The sequence below is a fragment of the Lycium ferocissimum genome, chromosome 6, assembly GCF_029784015.1.
Source record: "Lycium ferocissimum isolate CSIRO_LF1 chromosome 6, AGI_CSIRO_Lferr_CH_V1, whole genome shotgun sequence".
NCBI classification, from domain to species: Eukaryota; Viridiplantae; Streptophyta; class Magnoliopsida; order Solanales; family Solanaceae; genus Lycium; species Lycium ferocissimum.
In genome coordinates, this window is record NC_081347.1 from 69,608,804 (window position 1) to 69,623,669 (window position 14,866).

The window sequence follows — 14,866 nt, forward strand, 5'->3', positions numbered from 1 at the left end:
TAGCCAAAATAATGGAGTGCAAACTGCATATTCCTTTTTATCTCTTACTTAGGTGGAATAATTATTTAATTTAATTGTGTATTTTTTTAGACAAATATGTAAAAATAACTTGATTAAAATATTATTATCTTTAGCCAAATACAAAATAGTAGCCAAAATAATGTTGTCCCAAGTCCTTTTCAATAAAAAAAAAAAAAAAACACCTAAGCTTGAAGTTAAGACTTCTATGCTGCTCGATTTACAGATTGACTAAAAAAGATGATCCAAATAATTGATGGATTAAAAAGAAAAAAATACATATTTTGTTTTAAAAAATCCAACGTCGAGAAAAAAATGTGTATATAATATGTGTGTCACACTTTCATGTATATGTATATAGAATATATCAACCTTTTAGGGGATCATAATGTATATAAATGTCTTGTATATATGTATATAATTAAGCCATCGTATATAAATCCGTATCATTCATTAAATAAAAGTGTATATATAATTCCAATTTATTATGTATATATAAATGATATTTTTAATTTAAAATATATCATACGTATAAATAAATATTAAGAAAATTGCTCTTATTGTGATATATCTTTTCCTGTTTCTCCCCGTCTTCCTTTTACAATACCAAGATTCATTGTACCTAAACTAACATTAGTTAGTAGGTGTTGGTCATGCGATATGAAATTATGATTTTATATTTTAATTTAAATCATTTATTTATATAAATTTGTATATATAATTCAATATATGATATTAAAATCCAAAATGATATGATTTGGAATTCAAATCATGATTTTAATTTTTTTTTACATGTAAAACTTGACTAATAAGTTTATATTTTGTAAAAATATATCCATAAGTTGGTAGATATATTTACCAACCATTCATATCAAATATTTTAAAAAATCGACACACACGTGTCCGTTCCCCTAAAAATTAAACACCACCCAAAGATAGGGCCATTCATGCTAATGAACCGACCGGAAGAGAAGTCCAGGAACATGGAAAGTGGCCCTTTAGCAATTATGTGGGTAATTTGAAATAAGAAAAAATGGAAGTGCATTTGAAGGGCCGGAATAAGTTTTTATAAAATTGCAAAGTACTCTATTGTGTCTAATTAATTTTTGGTGTATCTATAACTCATAAGGTCCCTATTTGTATTGAATCTCTTTTGTTGACAATCATATTTTATGTATGATTTCCTTTTTGTATACTCCCAAGATTCATTGTACCTAAACTAACAAAATTCATTGCATCTAGTTAATAATATTATATTTTATTTTATTCAAAAATAATAATAATTAAAACATAATAACCAATTGTTAAAAGCAAATCAGAGAAGTTTATATCAAACGATAACTCTTTAAACAATTAAGTAATAAACAAGGTAAAAATGTATATTAATTCATCATAGTTTGGTGATAGAAATTTTTCACTAGTTAAACAAATTATCTGACTTGACACAGATTTGTATAAAAATCGAATGCTGGTAAGTATTTACTTAAAACACCTTGGCTAGGAATAAATTCCGTTTTCTAACTATTAAAGAACAACCTTCTTGCACTTCTAAATTTTAAAAATAATAGCTTGAGAGATTTAAAAGTTGTAAGAGATTATAATTTTAAACACGAGATTTTAGAACAAATGGGAGAGATAATTCATATAAAGCACGAGAAATAACCTAAGAAATTAATAAATTGCTAGAGATCAATTATTTTAAAGAGATAAATATATCCAATTCAAATAAAAATTTGAATGGAAAAAAAGCTCATTAGATACAAATTTAATAAAATAAAAATAATTTTTGATTAAAAAATGAAACATTAATTAAAATCTCTTGTAATGACAAAGATGAAAAACAAATTATATACATTGAAGATTATAAAACAAATCAAAAGAGATAGTAGTTTATATGAAAAATTGAGAGATCATTACTAACTGAAAACATTTAAGATTGCATGAGATTATTAATTTTAAACATACGAAATCTTAGAGCAACAAAACATAATTTATATAAAACAAGAGAGATAATTATTAAACTAAGAGATCTATAAATTGGAAGAGATAATTTACTTTGCACATTGAAAATCCAAGACAAAGCAAAAGAAAATATTCATATAAAACATGAGAGATCATTAATGACTTTATAGATTACGAGTTTTGCTAGTCATAACTATCTCAAGAGTTTTGAAAGGAATAAAAAACATAAGAGATTATCATCAATGTTTTGTTCTTCATCATCGAACTTCTTTTGGTCATTTTTGATATAAAATCATGCAAAGCAACAAGAGATATTACTCCTATAGTCTCCTACTACAACTCTTCTCAATCAAACGTTGTCCCCAATGGTCGATGTTGGCACGATTGTCAAACTTTAACTTTTCGTATCTTTATCGAATAATTCATTTTTTTTTTTTTGGTTAATGTTAGCCAAAAACATCTCCACCTTCTCCGAATGAGTCTCAATTTCCTCTAATCGTTCCTCAACATGCACTCAGAGGCCTATTAAGAATTTCAAGAGCATGGGCGCACTATACTATCATTACTTTTAATGCTATAAAATTGTGCCATGACAACGACTTGACAAGTAAACTATAATTAATATTATTATCACAAAAAAATGTTCAACTTACAATTATTCTTAACGAATTTTTATATTTAAAAACGAGTAATCATAGTATCATTATTTAAGAGAACACACTTGATGAATCAAATATAAAATTTGAAAAAAACAAAAGTAACCATAAAATATTGAGAAAAATATGATCAATGTTTGTAAAGTGTTGCTAAAGATTCAGACAGAGAGAACAACTGGGAGGAGATGGATATTTCTAATTTTTTAAGAATTTTAATACTCAAGAATGAACTAAAAAGAAAAGAAAAACGGAATGGGTAAAAAATGCCCTTAATGTATTAGAAATGGCTCAAAAAATGCCCTCCTCCCACCTATTGGATCAAATTTGCGCTTTCTTCCATTTATTAGGACAAGAAATGCTCTTACCGTTAGATTAAAGTCTAAAATTGCCCCTCTTTTTAATGGAAGGTGATGTGGTTAATATATAAATTTTCTAATTAAAATATGTGGCATTATTTTTATTAGTCCACATGTAATAATGATATCCAATTCATCCATAGTAGAATATTCCACATTAACTTCCGTTTAAAGGAGGGGTAATTTTAGACTAAATTTAATGTTAGGGCATTTTTTTATCCTAATAGGTGGAAGGAAGGACAAATTTGATCCAATAAGTGGAAGGAGGGTATTTTTGAGTCATTTCTAATAGATTAAGGCCATTTTAACCGTTTTCCAAAGTAAAAGTATGAAAGAAAGAAATGAATAAAAGAGAAGCATCAAAACAGGAACCAAAAAGGAAACATTTTTTTTTTTTTGCGCGGATTGGCCTTCTTTTGGGGTGGTCTTTAATTTTTGTTCCTTAAATTAGTGGTCTTTAAGTTTTGCCCTTCGCCTAATATTCCGAGGTTCTGGGTTCGAACCCCAGCTCAGTGAAAAAAAGAAAGAATTTCGCAAGGCAGAGATTTGGATTCGCAAGACAAAATTTTGCCTTCAAAACACTGCCTTAAGGTAAAATTCTGCCTTAAGACAGAGAACAGTTGGTTTTGCAGGCTGAGTGGAAGTTGTGGCAAATGCTGAATGAATGGAAGAACCGAACAAGTGGCATAAACGAAGCTCAATAAAGGAGAAGGAAAAGCTAAGAAAAAGGAGGAATCCTAAAGTGATTACAAAAACCTGCAGTTAGCTCCTATACAAATAAGCTAGGCTATGGTCAGGAAGTAGTAATCACCACAGGCCACATTAATGTGTAAAATTCTCAATGCTACTAAGTACTACACTCAAGCTGGCTACACAATGACTGAAGTTTTTCACATGCACAAATCTCTACCAAGCAGATCTATGTGAAGCTAAGAGCGCAGTTCCAAAGGGTCACCTGGAAAAGTTTTGCCCAAAAACTCTACCTGAAGCATGCAAAACTCTGCCTTGCGATTTTTTTAAAAATTTTTTAACTGAGTTGGGGTTCGAACCCGAAACCAAGGAATTTTTAGTAAAGGCCAAAAATTAAAGACCACCCCCTGCGAAGGACAATCCTGCAAATTGCTCAAAAAGAAAAGAAAGAAAGGGCAAAAAAGAAACAGAAAGACCGAAAAGGCACAAAAACATAAGAGCAACAAAAAAGTGGAAATTTAATGAAATGAGAGGGGACGGGGACTTGTATCCAAGACCTGGTTATCACGCGGCGCGGCCATCAATGGACCAAGACGTCCTCTTTAGCATGGGTTCCCACATAAATAAAATTTAAATAATTTATTAGAATAATTGCAGTACTTTACATAAGCTAGGAAGGGGTGATGGATTCACGGAACTCATACCCCTCCATGTAAATCCGCCCCTGCATGCGCTAAACGCTCATAAAGTTTAGTACCATAACTCAATCCATCAAAACTAAAACCGAACCTACCAATACCAGAAGTAGCAATACTGGAACTACCACAACCGTTCCGTAACCCAGCCCATCAAAACTACCCTGTAATATATCCCCCTCGTAAGTCTCTCAAGCTCAGAAGCACTCTGACCACTATTTGCAGCATTGGGCTGAGATGTTGTCTCCAATGGTCAGCATCTTTAAAGATATCTTCCGCAGATAATCTTGCTGCAATATTGATAAATTTAACTTAAAATGCATACACCATGTCTAAACGACTAGAAAAACGAATGCAAGTTTGTACAAGAAGGAATAACAATGTCAACTATCCAACAATATTTGTTTTTTATTTAAAAACTAATAAAGATAAAAATTATCTAGAAAGCGGGTAAAGTGATCAATGACCTTCGCAAGTAAGAAGAAACAAGAGATCTGGAAGATATTGAAGTGATTAATATCAAGAAACGATCCATTGCAAGTAATTATCTACCACTAATTAATCATGGGTCAAGCAGTTAGCCTTTTATCTTAATTACGCACTAATGTCTCTCAACTATTTAGCAGGTTTATCTTAGCCAGTTCTCTCGAATCAGGCTAAGAAACAATAATCACATTCCACTTTTAGGCCACATTTAGGTTCTTCCTATCTTTAGGTCAAATCCATTAGATGAGGTTTAAAGCCCCAAATCGCACTGATTAATCTAGCCCAATCCCTAATTTCCTCTCTCGAATTTAGTTCAAGATAATAGGAATGTCCTAGGATTAGCTACTCCCTTAGGAAAGCAATAAATGCACAAGATAAATTAGATAAACTAAAAATCCATTCACAAACTAGAAAGCATTTAATTACTACAAAAGCAATTTTCCACTTGGTTTCTTCCCTATCACTTTTCAATCACATAAACCTATAAACTTGAAGTAAACCATAGTAAATGTACTATTTTCTCAATTAAACAAAACAAAAAATCTAACCATAAAGAAGAGATAAGCAGCGTGCAAACAACAACAATATACAGGGCTTGGGGAGGATAGTGGACACAGATCTTAACCCTACGTCGTAGAGTAGAGAGGTTGTTTCCGAGGGACCCTTGGTTTCTTAGGCGTGCAAAGGCATTAAAAATTGAATCTAAATTATTTTTATGTGGTGGTTAGTTCAAGAAATTAGTGTAATAAGTAGATTTTATGAATCTATGTCGGTTAGTCAGATATAAAATTATTTAATTTAATTCCATATAACTTGACAATTTTCATTTTGTGTTGACAATTATATAATATCATGCTCTTCCATTTCCCTGTTATAAGAACATTGACGAGAGCAAATTTAAGTGTATCCAATTCTATTTCTTTTAATGACAGCAATGTCTTAGTAAAAATGCTAAAATAGTGATTAATGTTTTCATTTAGAAGCGTGAAATTCCACATAAACATAATGATACAGTACAGATTACCGTCGGGGATAGTAATTGAAAGATTTATCTAGCACTTTGAGACCTTAAGCAGGGCAGGGTGGTGCGGGTTGAAAACAACAAATTATGCTATGCAGGGCAGGGCGGGGCAGGTTAAAATCTTTGCGGGCTTGTGCGGGTTTCCCCGCAACCACACCGCTCTGCTTGCCAGCCCTAATACAAAATGTCTAGATGTCTGGAAAGACGAATGCAAGTTTATACAAGTAGGAATAACATCAATAAAGTGGAGAACAAATTGCATCATTAATGTTGACGAGTCCCACATCGGATGAAAAAAGGATGGGTGGTTTCGTTATAAGGTCCATTTCTTTACAATTCAAAAAAATGGAAACGAGTTTAGACTACATACCTGACTTGTTGCAGCAGTATAGGTCTTCTCGTCAAGCCTCACTGCCAACTATCTTAAGCTCCTGTAGTTCTTCTTGCCCAGAGACAGGAAGATGCTTCTTTAAGATCTACACTCTATACAACCATACTCTATACAACCATATCAACAAAAGATCGGCCTAAAGTATTAATAAGAGCACAATCTAGATAAATGCTGAAACTTGTGAAAGACTGAAACTTGTTTTCTCTAAACAATATCAGTAATTATAATCCAATTAGCTGGAGCAACAACCTCTCATTCCAAAAAAAAAAAAAAAAATGGTCAGCCAGGTGCACTAAGGTCCTGCTATGCACAGGATCTGGGCCCTGCCGTACTACAAAGGTCTACTGTGCGCAGCCTTACCTTGCATAGGCTGTTTCTTATAAATGGGGTCTAAGGAGGGCAGAGTGTATGTAGACCTTTTTTTTTTTTTTTTAAGCCACGTGACATTTTCTTAATAAAAAACAAGCAAAATGATTTTTTTTTAAAAATTTATCAGCAAAAAGGGTATATTTGCACCATTTGTGTAACGGCGGATGTATATATGTATCACTGTTCTAACGAGGGTATATCTGCTTTAAATCGTAAAGTTAGAGGGTATATTTGCACCTTTTCCCTTATCAGAGAGTATATTTTCACCTTTTCCCTTATTTATGTAATGATTATAATGATTAAATTTTGCAAGAAAAATTAATGATAAGAGTTAGTATTTCTTTTAAATGGGGTATTTTAAAGTGTTGTGTAATGTAAAATATTCATTTTATTTTTGGTCTGGTAGTTCACATGAAGAAATTTCACCGGCGCAGGGTGTTTTTTGTAAGGTTCGTTATTTAAAGGTGAAATAGAGCGGGACCTTTCTAAACATGATAACTTTTATTTGGTGCGTACTTGAACTGTATGTTGGCATGTTAACCCTTCATGAGCTTGCCAATTTGATAATTTGATAGTGAATACATTCTCTTTTTAGGCACGAGGATGTAAGAAAACCAGCTTCCAGTTAAGTAAGATATTTTTTAGTTATAGATGGTCACATAATCAATTATAATGGTTGTTGGGATCTTTGATTCTCATTCATCTTCTTCATACATTTTCAATGGTGATTCTAGTAAAGTTCAGTTCAACTAAAATGACACAAGGTTGAAGTCTTTGAAGTCATCGAACAAAGGAAAAGAACAGATATATACAACTTCATCATCACCATCCATTTCATATCATTGATGATGAAATACTGGCCCTTGGATTCAATACTAAATTTCACTACACTTAGCTGGGTATTTTTTATCCAGGTGTCAAGTTGACACCTGTTAGAAGTATGAATAGGTGTACGTATAGGATGTGTATAGTGCAGTATATTCTTTTATTCTTTTTGTCTTATACTAGTATTGATAAAGCTGTTATTCTAGAGGTCATAGGATAGGTACAAGTGTACAAATAGGATTTATTCTTGTATTCATCTTTTGTGTATATATACACATGTAGAAAGGCAATGAAAATACACAGAAAATTTCTACCATCTCTTTTATAATTTCATCATTCTAACATGGTATCAGAGCTCTAGGAATACTATCTTAAATCTCTTTTCTTTCCTTCAACACTCCTTCCTCTTTATCAGTAACCTATCACTATGGAGAAAACCACAGAAATCTCTCAATCTTCAGATGTTATCACTCCTGCACAAACCACTAAGAATGTCACAGCTGCTACTGAGAATGTGGTGATTAATGCAAGTCACCCATTCTACATTCACCCATCTGACTCTCCAGGGATGATTCTTGTCAACACCATATTTGATGGAAAGGGATATGGTGGTTGGAGAAGAGGAATCCTCATTGCTCTATCAGCTAAGAATAAGATAGGGTTCATTGATGGAACCATTCTTAAATCCTCTGCTTCTGCTGAAACTCTCAAATCTTGGACAAGATGCAATGACATGGTCATATCCTGGATTTTGAACTCACTTTCAAAGGACATTCTTTGAGAGTGTCCTTTACACAAAGACTGCTAGGGAGATTTGGGAGGAACTAGAAGAAAGATTTGGACAAAGCAATGGTCCACAACTTTATCAACTGCAAAAACAAATCAGTGAGTTAGCTCAAGCAAACATGGACATTGCAGCTTACTACACCAAACTAAAGAGACTATGGGATGAACTTGACAGTCTTGATGTGTCACAAACTTGCTCTTGTGATTGTTCTTGTGGAGGAAAGAGTAAGATTTACAAATCTGAACAGGATGCAAGGTTGATTCAGTTCCTTATGGGACTGAATGATGCATATGCAGGTCCTAGGAGCAACTTGCTCATGTTATCCCCACTTCCCTCAGTTAATTATGCCTATTCTCTTCTTATAAGAGATGAAAAGCAAAGGGAAGTTCAAATATCAAATCAACATGGTGCTGCAGCTTTCTATGCTTCTAAGAATGTTTATGCAGGACAAAAGTCAAACTCTGAAAAGAAACCTTATGCAGATTCAAGGAAGAACACGTCTAATCTTTTCTGCATTTATTGCAAGAAACCAAATCACACAGTTGAGAATTGCTACAGGTTGGTTGGATTCCCTGCAGATTTGAAATTCACTAAATCCAAGAAATTTGGACAAGGAGCAAGGAGCAATGCAGCCTGTGCTGTAGAAAGAGTTAAAATTAAAGCAGGAGCTCAACCAATGACACAGGACCAATATCAAAATCTTTGCCAAATGCTACAAAATGTGAAGATTGGAACAGAGGTTGAACAAACTCCAGTGGAAACTGCTACTGCCAACTGTGCTGGTATTTTACCAAATTCTTCTCCTAAAACCTTTATAAGTGTCTCATTAAATTCTGTTTCTTGGATTTTGGATTCTGGAGCATCTACGGCATATGACATCTAATATACATCTTATGTCAAATGTAAAAATGCTACCAAAACCTGTCTATGTCAATCTACCTAATTCAATTAGAGCCTTAGTTTTTCTGTCAGGTACAATAACCATCTTGCCAGCTTTTACACTCAATCATGTTTTGTTTGTTCCTTGTTTCCATTACAATCTCTTATCTGCACACAAATTGTGCTTACAATTCAACTCTATTCTCATTTTCTCTATTTTTGGTGCAATTTTGCAGGGCCCTTCAATGAAGAGGCCTCTGGTTCTTGGTAGAGTCAATAAAGGTCTATACCTATTAGAGTCTCAGAATCCAACTCAAATCAAGACTACAATTTCTCAGAATTCAAGTCAATCCAAGCCTCCAGTTTTAGTTCCTAGTATAGGAAATGTTATCTGCAATTCTCTTTGTAATCAAGGTGTTCAAACACCATTTTAAAATTCTAGTTTGTTCTTAGGTTCAGTTTCTGTTGATGTAAGCCTTTGGCACAATAGGCTTGGACACATGCCTTTTTCTAATATGAAGAATGTTTGCTCATTTCCTGTTTCTCCTACTATTCTTCCTTGTGATATTTGTTCCAAAGCAAGACACACTAAATTACCATTTCCTTCTAGCACAAATTCATCCAAACATATATTTGATCTAGTTCATGTTGATACATGGGGACCCTACAAAACTCAAACTTATAATGGTTTTAAATATTTCCTCACTATTGTGGATGACTATAGTAGAGCTACATGGACTTATCTTCTAAGTACTAAATCAAATGCCTTTCCTGTTTTGAAGAATTTCTTAGCCATGACTCAGACTCAATTTCATACCAAAGTTAAAATCCTTAGAAGTGATAATGCCTTTGGAATTAGGAACTAGTGAAGAAACTTCAAATTATCTTGCTTCTCAGGGAATCATTCACCAAACCTCTTGTGTATACTCTCCACAACAAAATAGGGTTGTGGAGAGAAAGCATAGACACTTACTTGAAACGTGTAGGGCACTTCTTTTCCAATCAAATCTCCCCATCAAGTTTTAGGGAGAATGTTTGCTAACTGCCACTTTCTTAATAAACAGATTTCCATCCAAACTCCTAAAACTAAAAACTCCTTATGAGTTGTTATTTGGTAAGCCCCCTGATTACTCAAAACTAAGATCCTTTGGTTGTTTATGTTATCATGTTATGCATCAAGGCTACCTATTCACAGAACTAAATTGGATCCTAGATCTGTTAAATGTGCATTCTTGGGTTACCCTTTTGGGAAAAAGGGTTATAAATTGCTTGATATAGATTCAAATAAAGTTTTCATCTCTAGGAATGTCATTTTTCATGAGTCTATATTTCCTTTCTCTTCTAAAAACTCAACTTCTTCTACAATTCCAGTTTTTCCTATTCCTACTGTTTTGCCTGTTGATTTAGTTCCTAAATCATCCGCAATAGGGGAACATTCTTCCCCTCTTCCTTCACCTGACACTATTAGTTCACCTATTTGCATTAATCCTACCTCTCCATTCTTAAATTCTCCTTCATCACCAGATTCTGTTTCTCCTATCTTGCCTGATTCTAAGTTTTCTTTATCACCTAATTCTAATTCTCATCAAGATCAAGTTCAAGTTTCTTCTCAACCTCTCAGACAATCTAGTAGGACCCATAATCAACCTAAATACTTAGATGACTACATTTGCAATTCAGTGATTTTAACAGACCTTACTCAACACTGTTTCACAGCATCCATTTCTCCAACTATTTTACCATTTTCTACTCTTTCTTCCACAAATCAGTCCCTTCTAAAATCTGTCTCATATGTTCATGAACCAACTAGTTATTCACAAGCTAGTTTACATCCCGGTTGGCAGCAAGCAATGGACAGTGAATTTAAAGCTCTTGAAACCAATAACACTTGGCAAGTGGTTGAATTACCCAAAGGCAAGAAGGCTTTGCCTTGCAAATGGGTTTACAGGATTAAATACAAACAAGATGGCACTGTTGAGAGGTTCAAAGCAAGGTTAGTTGTGAGGGGTGACATTCAAAGAGAAGGGATTGACTTTACAGTGACATATTCTCCTTTGTTGTCAAGATGACAACAATAAGATGTCTAGTAGCGATTCTTTGTTAAGAGGGATTGGGAAATTATTCAATTAGATGTAAACAATGCCTTCCTGCATGGTGATTTCCAGGAAGAAGTCTACATGAAATTCCCTATTGGTATGTCTGCTCCTACACTATCACATGTATGCAAATTAAACAAGTCTTTGTGTGGTCTTCGTCAAGCCTCTAGGCAATGGTACGCTAGGCTAACAGGTGCACTCAACTTCAAAGGTTATTCACATTCTCTCAATGATTACTCTCTATTCTTCAAAAAATCAGAGGGTCAGATATCTATCCTAGCTGTCTATGTTGATGATATACTACTTACAGCGGATGATCCTTCTGAAATCACTTCACTAAAGGCTTTTCTGGATTCTAAATTTAAAGTTAAAGATCTAGGAGCTGCTCATTATTTCTTAGGTATGGAAATAATTAGAGAATCACAAGGCATCATTTTGTCACAAAGGAAATTTACCTTGGACTTACTTCATGAATTTGATTGCACCAATCTGAAGCCAGTATCGTGTCCTCTTGATCCTTCAACTATACTCAGCAAAGATGATGGTGCTCTTATCTCAAACCCAACCTTTTACAGAATGTTACTAGGAAAATTAAATTTCCTAACCTATACTCGACCAGACTTGTGCTTTGCAGTACAACACCTCAGTCAATTCATGTCAACTCCCAGACAACCTCACCTTGATGCAACTTTACGATGTCTTCGATGTCTCATTTTGGATCCAGGATTGGGAATATTTTTGTCTTCCACCTCCTCTTTCACTTTAGCTGCTTTTTGTGACTCTGATTGGGGACGGTGCCCTGACACTCTTCGATCTATCAGCGGTTTCTTCATCACTCTTGGTGGATCTCCGATTTCATAGAAGTCCAAATAGTAATCTTTGGTTTCCCTATCTTCCGCGAAAGCTGAATATCGTTCGATGTGAAGAGTTGTGGCTGAGATTACATGGATGGTGCGACTTTTAGATGATTTCTCCGTGCCTTCTGCTTTACCAGTACCACTTCTCTCCGACAGTCAGGCAACTATTCATATATCTAAAAACCTGGTCTTCCACGAACGTACAAAGCATGTGGACTTAGATTGCCACTTTGTACGTCAACAATACCTTGCCGGACTGATTTCTCTGAGTTATGTTCCTTCAATTTCACAATTAGCTGATGTTTTCACGAAACCCTTATCTGGACCTGTTCATCGATCCCTAATCGGCAAGTTGGGATCGTTTCCCCTCCCTCCAACTTGAGGGGAGGTGTTGGGATCTCTTATTCTCATTCATCTTTTTCATACATTTTCAATGGTGATTCTAGTAAAGTTCAGTTCAACTAAAATGACACAAGGTTGAAGTCTTTGAAGTCATCGAACAAAGGAAAAGAACAGATATATACAACTTCATCATCACCATCCATTTCATATCATTGATGATGAAATACTGGCCTTTAGATTCAATACTAAATTTCGCTACACTTAGCTGGATATTTTTTATCCAAGGTGTCAAGTAGAAGTATGAATAGGTGTACGTATAGGATGTGTATAGTACAGTATATTCTTTTATTCTTTTTGTCTTATACTAGTATTGATAAAACTGTTATTCTAGAGGTCATAGGATAGGTACAAGTGTACAAATAGAATTTATTCTTGTATTCATCTTGTGTGTATATATACACATGTAGAAAATACAATGAAAATACACAGAAAATTTCTACCATCTCTTTTATAATTTCATCATTCTAACAATGGTTTCATAAGAGGTAGGGATAGGCTGAAGAAGTACTGGGGAGAGATGATTAGACAGGACATAATGCAACTTCAGCTCGCCAGGGACATGACCTTAGATAGGAGGTTATGATGGTCACATAGGGTAGAAGGTTAGTTAGGTAGTATAGTATTGTCTCGCTTATCCTTCCATAATGATAGTTGTGGTAGTACTCTTGTAGTTTCTTGTTATTCGATTTTTGTTAGCATTTAGTGTTTCTTGTACTTTGATTATAGTCCTATAGTAAATTGAAAGCAAATTTAATAATATAAAGGCATAATACATAAATAGGCCCTTAAACTTGGCTTTCCAGCAAAGTATCCGCCCGACTTTCGTTGTGTCTTAAGAGACCTTAACTCGTATAAAGTTGAATAAGTAAACACAAATTATGACATGGCAGCGACATGACACATAAATATTGGAGGGCCACGTCGCGCCGCGTCCGTCACGTCGCATTTGTTTTTACTTGTTCAACTTTATACAAGTTAAATCTAACTGCGCACACCGGTGTTGAAGGGCATACGTGCTAGATAATGCCAATGTTTAAGGAAACATTTACGTATTATCGCCTAATAAAACAAAATATATAGACGAGATATGGAGAGGGAAGAGAACTTTTCTTCTATCAAGTTATATTCAAGTCTCTTCAAGTAATTATCATCAAATGTTTTGTTCTTTCTCATCTAATTTCTGTTGGTCATTTTTGACACAATCATAATGTAAAGCAACTGGGGAACTATTCCTACTGGACCTCTTCCCAATCTTTGATGTTGGCTTGACTGTCTGACCATCTTAGCTATTTCATGTTTCCTCTTTAATCGACCATCACCTATTCACAAGGAGTTCACATACTTAGTTGGACGTCTAATATGCCCAGAAACTTTACTAACTTTTTGAACCTTGAATGAATAATTCATTCTTTTTGTTAATCTTAACCAACATTAATGACTCCACTTTTTTCGAATGAGCCAATTTTTTCTAATCGTTCCTTAACCATGTCTAACCATTCCTCAACATGTCGTATGCAAAATTTCAAAAGGATGAATGCATTATACCATCATTAGATTTAATGCAATAAAATTTTGCCAAGACAACACTTAACAAGTATATAATAATTAATATTATTATCACAAAAAAATATTCAACTTATAATCGTTCTTAACAAGTTTTTATATTTGAAAACGATTGATAATAATATCATAAACACACTTTGCAAATCAAAGAACAAGAAAAGAGATCATAAAAGAATTGAGAATGAACTAAAAAGAACAGAGAGAAAAGCAAAATAAAAGAGAAATACCAAAGAAAGAAAAGACAAAAGAATAAAAAGAGCAAAACAGGAACCAAAAAGGAAAAGAAAGAAAAAGGCAAAAGATAAACAGAAAAGACTGAAAAGAAACAAAAAACAAAAGAGCAACAAGCAAAAATGGAAATTTAATGAAATGAGAGGGGACGGGATTCGAACCCAAGACCTGGTTAAGAATGGTGCACGCATAAAATTTAAATAGCTTATCAAAATATTGTAGTACTTTACATGATCTAGGGAGGGGTGCATGAATTCACGTGAACCCATACCCCTCCATGTAAATTTGCCCCTGCATGCGCGGAACGTCCATCAACTTTAGTACCAGAACTCAATCCATCAAAACTAGAAGCCAACATATACATACCATAAGTAGCAATGCCAACAACAAAACAACAAACCCAATGTAGTCCCACAAGTGGGGTTTGGGAAGGATAGCACTATCGAAACTAAATATCATTCCGTACATAACCCAAGTCCATCAGAACTACCATCTAATCTATCAAATTCAGAAGTCTATCAAACTCAGAAGCAATATCTTGCTGACCGGAACCCATCATAGACGTCTGACCTGCATCTGTAT

General features: G+C 34.1%; 2 protein-coding genes across 2 annotated transcripts in view; both read right to left on the reverse strand.

The window, feature by feature from the left end:
• The window catches only part of LOC132060224 (mediator of RNA polymerase II transcription subunit 15a), a 75,327-nt gene that overhangs the window by 17,073 nt on the left and 43,388 nt on the right, over window positions 1-14,866 (reverse strand). The window lies entirely within an intron of this gene.
• The window catches only part of LOC132060226 (mediator of RNA polymerase II transcription subunit 15a-like), a 68,707-nt gene continuing 68,401 nt past the window's right edge, over window positions 14,561-14,866 (reverse strand). The window contains exon 13 of the mRNA XM_059453159.1: window positions 14,561-14,849. The gene's annotated coding sequence lies outside the window, so the exon portion shown is untranslated. The remainder of the gene's footprint in view (window positions 14,850-14,866) is intronic.